Source organism: Porites lutea, chromosome 6, assembly GCF_958299795.1.
Source record: "Porites lutea chromosome 6, jaPorLute2.1, whole genome shotgun sequence".
Lineage (NCBI taxonomy): Eukaryota > Metazoa > Cnidaria > Anthozoa > Scleractinia > Poritidae > Porites > Porites lutea.
This window is the reverse complement of record NC_133206.1, coordinates 7,392,056-7,398,055: the sequence shown is the minus strand read 5'-3', so window position 1 is coordinate 7,398,055 and position 6,000 is coordinate 7,392,056. Positions and strand designations below refer to the sequence as shown.

Below are 6,000 nucleotides of genomic sequence, written 5' to 3'. Positions count from 1 at the left end.
CTTTTTGTGTCTTTATAATAACTTGTTTTGGTCACTGCCAACAGTAACTATTATTATTGGCATTAATAGTTCTTTATTCTTAAAAAATTGTGGTTATGTAATTGTACAGGCAGATGAAGATGGAAAGCCCTACCACTGTAAACATTCATTTAGCTGCCCATCACAACTGAGGGAGTTTAAAGCACTTCTCAAAAAAATGGCCACCAGACCTGAGGAGTACATTACTCTTGATGGGAGAGTAACAAATAACATCCCAGAGGGATACCATGGTATTGCTTTAATGTACCGGAACAAGAGGATTGACCTGGGATCCGTACATTATAAATGCAAGACTAACATGTCAATACCTCACAAGGTGATCAACAATAATATGGTGATGTTATTAACGCTTATAATAAAATGATGTAATTAAAAAAATTATTTCACAATAATCATTCTCTTGAAACAAAATTGATCAATGATAATTTCAAGCATTATTGAAAAGAACAATGCTAGAGATTTCATTTGAAAGAGCTAACACAATTTGAAAAAAAAAAATCACTACTTAAAACAATTTAATGTTCGACATTTAAAGCTATAAACAAAGATAAAATATAATATTCAGCTAAAGCTGCTGTAATAGTTATTCATATATACATTGACAACACTTTTCTGTAGAACATTGGTCCTATCTGGGTACTTCTGCTTTTCCAACTCCTTCAAATTCCCATGCCAAAGAAGTCAGTTGAATGCATAATCAAGAGACAGGAACAATATGACAGAGAGATCAAGATCAGAAGTGCACAAGATTACCAAAAGAAAAGGTTAATTTTTATAATGCTATTTTTAATTTATGAACTGCTAATTTTTGTAAAAATATTTTACAACTAATAATTAAGACAGGAAAAATACAAATACAAATGTATAACGATTGCTGCTAGGTAAAGTGCATTTTACTACAACGAAACTTAAAGTTAAGAAATTGACATCTAAAATGTGAATGACTGTATTATTACCTATATTTTACCTCTGTGGTCAGTGAAAAGGCAACAAATTGTTCAAAAAAATTCATTCAAAACAATGATTAGTGTTACAAAAGAGAGTGGTTTATCCCATATTCTCTCTTAGAAATGAAAGGAAAAAAAAGAAGATGAAAAAACGTGAAAAAGAGAAGGAGTTTATGAAGTCACTGAAGGCAGTTTCAGTAACAACATCCTACTGTGGAACAGCTGGTTCTGAGTCAGAAGAAAGTGGTGACAGTGAAAATTCAGAAGATGAGTTATCTGAACCAGATAACTACATCTCCAATTTAACAGACAGCAGCGATGACGATGAATCAAGTGATGAAGTGACAGACAGCCCTTCCCCACTGTACTTTCTATATGATTGTGAAGGTACTGGGGGATCAGTCTACAAGGACCACATAGTGGAGATTGCTGCTGTTCTACAGCCTCTGCCTGGCAATGTAGACACCAACATCACATCTACATTCCAGTCTCTCATCAACACCTCTAAGAGAATAGCAGCACCAGGTTAGAGGTTGAAAGTAATCAAAAATGTGAAATAATGCTTTTTCCATTTTTTAATGTTTTTGTCTGATTGAAGATCAGTAAAAACAAGACTGAATAGCATTACAAGCAATATATTTTGTTTTTCAGTTGTGAAAAAATGTGGAATAAAACAGACTGACCTTTTAAACCAACCAAAACTATCAGAAGTACTTCCAAGGTTTATATCATGGATCAAAAATCTGACAAATGAGATTTCCACATCAACAAAGAGAAAATACTTCCCAGGTACACAAAGTCATACTACTTAAATGAAATGACAGTCCATCTCTTGTATACAAAATTAAATCAAAATAGTCCATTCTAGATAAGAAAAAAGCACAAAGTCCAAAACCATGTAAAAATAATGTCATTTTATTAATATATCTTATAAATATTTATATGGCTGAGATCAAAATTCTGAAATATAAGAAGAAGAAGTGTTATAGAAATAGTGATGACAAGCTACTACAATAGTAAAATAGGAATGGGATTATTTCATGAACAGTTGTTTACAATACTGTTGTATTTCTTTTCAGTACTGATTGCGCATAATGGTTTTGTTTATGACTTTCCACTCCTGTTTGCTGAGGTGGACAGACAATATCCCCTGTTGAAAAATGATCTCTTCAAACACATCTGCTTTGGAGATTCATTAGTGAACCTGCGAACAGTAAGATTGAGAGATTTTAATTTTAATGCTAAGAAAGAAATGCAGAAAATGTACCAAAAATGTATGGATTTTGGTAGTCATGCAGTGTAGATGTATTGCTTCCTTTACTTTTATTTCTGTAATAATGGTATTACACTGCATTTACAACACTGAATTAACTTGGTTGCTAAAGTATTCTTTGTTTAAGTACATGTATTCATTTTTTGGACAGATATGTAGTTTTTCTATCTCAGAAGTACAAGTATATACTGGTAATCATGACACTGTTATGACAAACAAGTGGTTTTCTAAGAAGACAACTAATACTTGAGCAATTTGTTTATTTTCAACAGATGAGGAAACAAGGAAAACTAAACTTACAAAAACACCAAAAGCTTGGCATGCCAGCACTACATGCATTGTATTTTCCAAATGCAAATTTTCAAGGTAAACCTTGTGCACTGTAGGTTCAGAATTTGTTGGGGACATAAATGTGATAACTGCTTCTAGTTCAACTTGCAGTAAACAATAGCGGTAGCAAAACTCCAGTCTGAGTAGGGCAGGGTCTTATTGCATCACAATATTATGATGTTTCATGGAGCACTAAGAATTTTCCATTCATAACAAACTGGGCTGAGGGAACTTTTACAAAGACTGTTTACTAGGGACAGGGAAAAATGGCCAATAGCTGACCCACCACCCCCAGTAATAACCCCAGAATAAGAAACAACTGTGGGACACATTTCGGCTTCAGTTCCCTCCTCATTTCTCAATTGGCATGAACAACTGGCAATGATTATAGGCTTCACTAAATCCAGAGATGTAAGTATCCAAACTCTGTGTAAGCATGCATAATATTCTATTAATTTCATTTGACATGCATAATTTCATATTTTTATTTCCAACATAAAACTCTTAAACTTTGTTATACTTTGAAGCCCACAGAGCATTGGCTGATGTGCAAGCAATGAGAGATGTATTGTTTTGCACAGACCTGAAGGATATAATTCCCTTCTACGAGCCTCTCCTGAGGACTGCTCAAGAGCAGAAGAAAAAATTTAAAGCCATGGTACAAACAAGAGAAAAGAGCAAGACCCTCCTCCTCAAATTAGGAAGTACTGTGTCCAGGGGCATGGCTCGCAAAGTTGCTAGCCAGGGATTCTCATTTGGAGATTTACAAAACCTAAGAATTAGATTTCAAGAGCACTAGCAATTTGTCCACTTTCTTAGAGCTAAAGGCCTTTCTCTAGTGTGTTGTCGAAAGCTAGCTGGGTACTTTTATGGGCAGTAAGAAGACACAGTCAGGGCTCAAAATAATAAATTATAGCTTGGTCATGGCTTATTTCTGATTGAAAGAAACATTGTTCACCTAACATTCAAAAAGTATTTTATGAGGTATTCTTTCTCATGATCTTGCAGTTGGTAAAATGTGATGAAAAATGAATTCTCTTTTCCCTTTTTTTTATAAACCACTTTTGAGTGTTGTCCGAGAAAGCTGAAAAGTTTACACAGGACGTGTCTATCCTATAAACAATAAACATGGTTGAAACTGCATTGGTCACCACAAGTAATCAGGTTTCTGAGATTGAGTTAAAAACTAACACAAGGCTAGCTGTTTCAATAAAAAATTAAGTTCAAAATAAACAATCATGATCACACAAATTATACAATTATTGAGATGAACAGATTTTTCAGTGAACATGCTTTGTTATGATTGGACTAGTACTTTGACGTTGTTGAGAAACAGGTTCAGCAAACTAACACAAGCAAATACATGAAAATAACTAACCACGAGTAAGAAGACAAATTGGCTAAGGGGTTAGATAAAAGACTTGCCTTCTTTGGAAATACTAAAAAGAAAATACAAATCATTGTAAATATTAAATTCATGACACAATATTATTTTCAACAATAACAAGCACATGTACATTATAGTTCACAAGATACTGGGTCATTTACAAGTTTATCATGGTGAATAACCATGGGTGGTAAAGGAGCCGGCAGCAAAAGCCATACATGTATTTTTACCTGTAAACATTTTAAAGTTGTGAGAGGAATAAAAGTCAAAATAGTGCATTTATTTACAAAGGAAAACTGCCAACAGGGTAAAATGTGGATACCGGTAATAATACACCGGTCCTAGAGGTTTTTCTTGAAAAAATTCAAACAGCCGAGCGAGGAAAAGAAGGTGGTCTTCTTCGCCGCGTGAATCGTGAAAGTTTTTGTCTATCGTGCCTCTCGTCTCACGGGAAGAAAAATTTCACGAAAAACCTCTGGAACCAGGATTCACAACACAGAAGTTGTATATGTAAATGCAATGTATGCCAGGTTCATTATACTAAACGCACTGGTACAAGACGAAGCAAGATATGTTTGTAAATAATAAGAAATAAATGAACAGTTGAAAACATAAGCTTCCATGTACGAACAAAAGGGTCAAGCAACTTCCAAAAACCAAGCCACCTTAAAAGGATATTTATCAACTGCTCCAGTAATCCCCCAGTGATGAGGTAAATAGTGTGTTTACAGCTATCTTACGTTGAAACTACACCCAAAGGTCACCTACAGGATCAGGCAAAATTAAAAGGTTTTTCCTCACCTTGTTTACACTGACAATCCTGCGACTCGCACCGTCGTACGGTCCGCCAGGGACCTGAAACAGTTTCCTCTACCATTTTATCTTCTCTCTGAGCCCATAAAAGAATCTTAAGTAAATCTTTTCCTTTTCACGGATACTTTTCGTCCATGGCGTAGTAATTTCATATATAAATAAACTTACAGAAGTCCTGAAAACCCACAACACAACAACGCCGCGATCAACTATTCCACTGCTTGTCGGTTAGCACGCACAGCATATTGGGTAAGTATTATACGCATGCGTTAAGAAAGCCACTTCCGGTTTTGCAAAAAAACTCTAAAATAATCGCGAGTTTTGGCTCAGATTCTATTTTAAAGGCACCGGACAATTAAGACTGAAATTCCGCAAAAAAACTATGCATTCATTTTCGGGAATTTTTCTCTTTGAAGCAAATCATGACCATTTCGGTACCTCAAATCTGGGTTAGAAATCTTGTTCAAAGGAAATACAACAAAAACGATGCATAGTTTAATGAGAAATTAATCAAAAGTGAAATATCCACGAAAAAAACATGGTTGAAATGATAAACTTCCAAGATTTTAGACATTTTCGTTTCTGGTCACGTGAGCGTGGGCGTGGTCCGATGACGTCATATTTATATTTGTATATCACCAGGAAGTACAGTGCTATAAAATGACCAATGCATGACAAAAGGAGTCCAAGCTACACCACCAAAATTTTTCCCTAGCAACGGCTTCAAAACAGATAACGTCTTAGATTGTATGAGCTAAAATCACTCGTTTCATCCGCGAATTATCTGAGAACTAACTGACCAAAAACCTTCAGTTCTAACTAAATTGGGGGTTATATTTGGTTTTACTGGATCAATAACTAATCCCGACAATCTACTGTGGTAAAAGTCCTGTGCCACTGGAAAGGGAAACAGATCACTTACAAAACAGAGACTCTGAGGGTAAGGAGGATTAACAAGGGCAAATGAACTCACGTTATTTAGCCAATAAGTCAGTGGTGGAATATTATTTTAGATAAGAGAGCTCGAACAAACGAACGCCGAAGGAAGATTCTGTGTGTGGGGGGGGGGGGGGGGGGGGGGGGTTCTTAAGGTATGCTCCATCGGAAAAGTTTTGAAATTTTAGTCCTCAAAAATGCTTTTTCCACTATTCTGAAGGTCTGTTGGTCTGTTGTTACAAATTTTTATTAAAAAGTGCGACAAGTGTTATTAA

The 6,000-nt window shown here is 35.3% G+C and overlaps 2 long non-coding RNA genes across 4 annotated transcripts in view; one reads left to right on the top strand and one right to left on the bottom strand.

The window, feature by feature from the left end:
- Positions 1-6,000, top strand: part of LOC140940985 (uncharacterized) — a 223,164-nt gene that overhangs the window by 156,202 nt on the left and 60,962 nt on the right. The window contains exon 1 of one of the 3 annotated variants that reach the window (XR_012166398.1): positions 5,618-5,729. The exons of the other annotated variants lie outside the window; for them this stretch is intronic. This is a non-coding gene — a long non-coding RNA (uncharacterized lncRNA). Of the gene's footprint in view, positions 1-5,617; positions 5,730-6,000 lie in introns of those variants that run through there. 3 annotated transcript variants of the gene reach the window in all.
- LOC140941661 (uncharacterized) lies at positions 1,881-5,000 on the bottom strand. Its single transcript, XR_012166489.1, has 2 exons — positions 4,778-5,000; positions 1,881-2,190 (listed from the first exon to the last, which is right to left on the bottom strand). It is a non-coding gene; the product is annotated as an uncharacterized lncRNA (long non-coding RNA).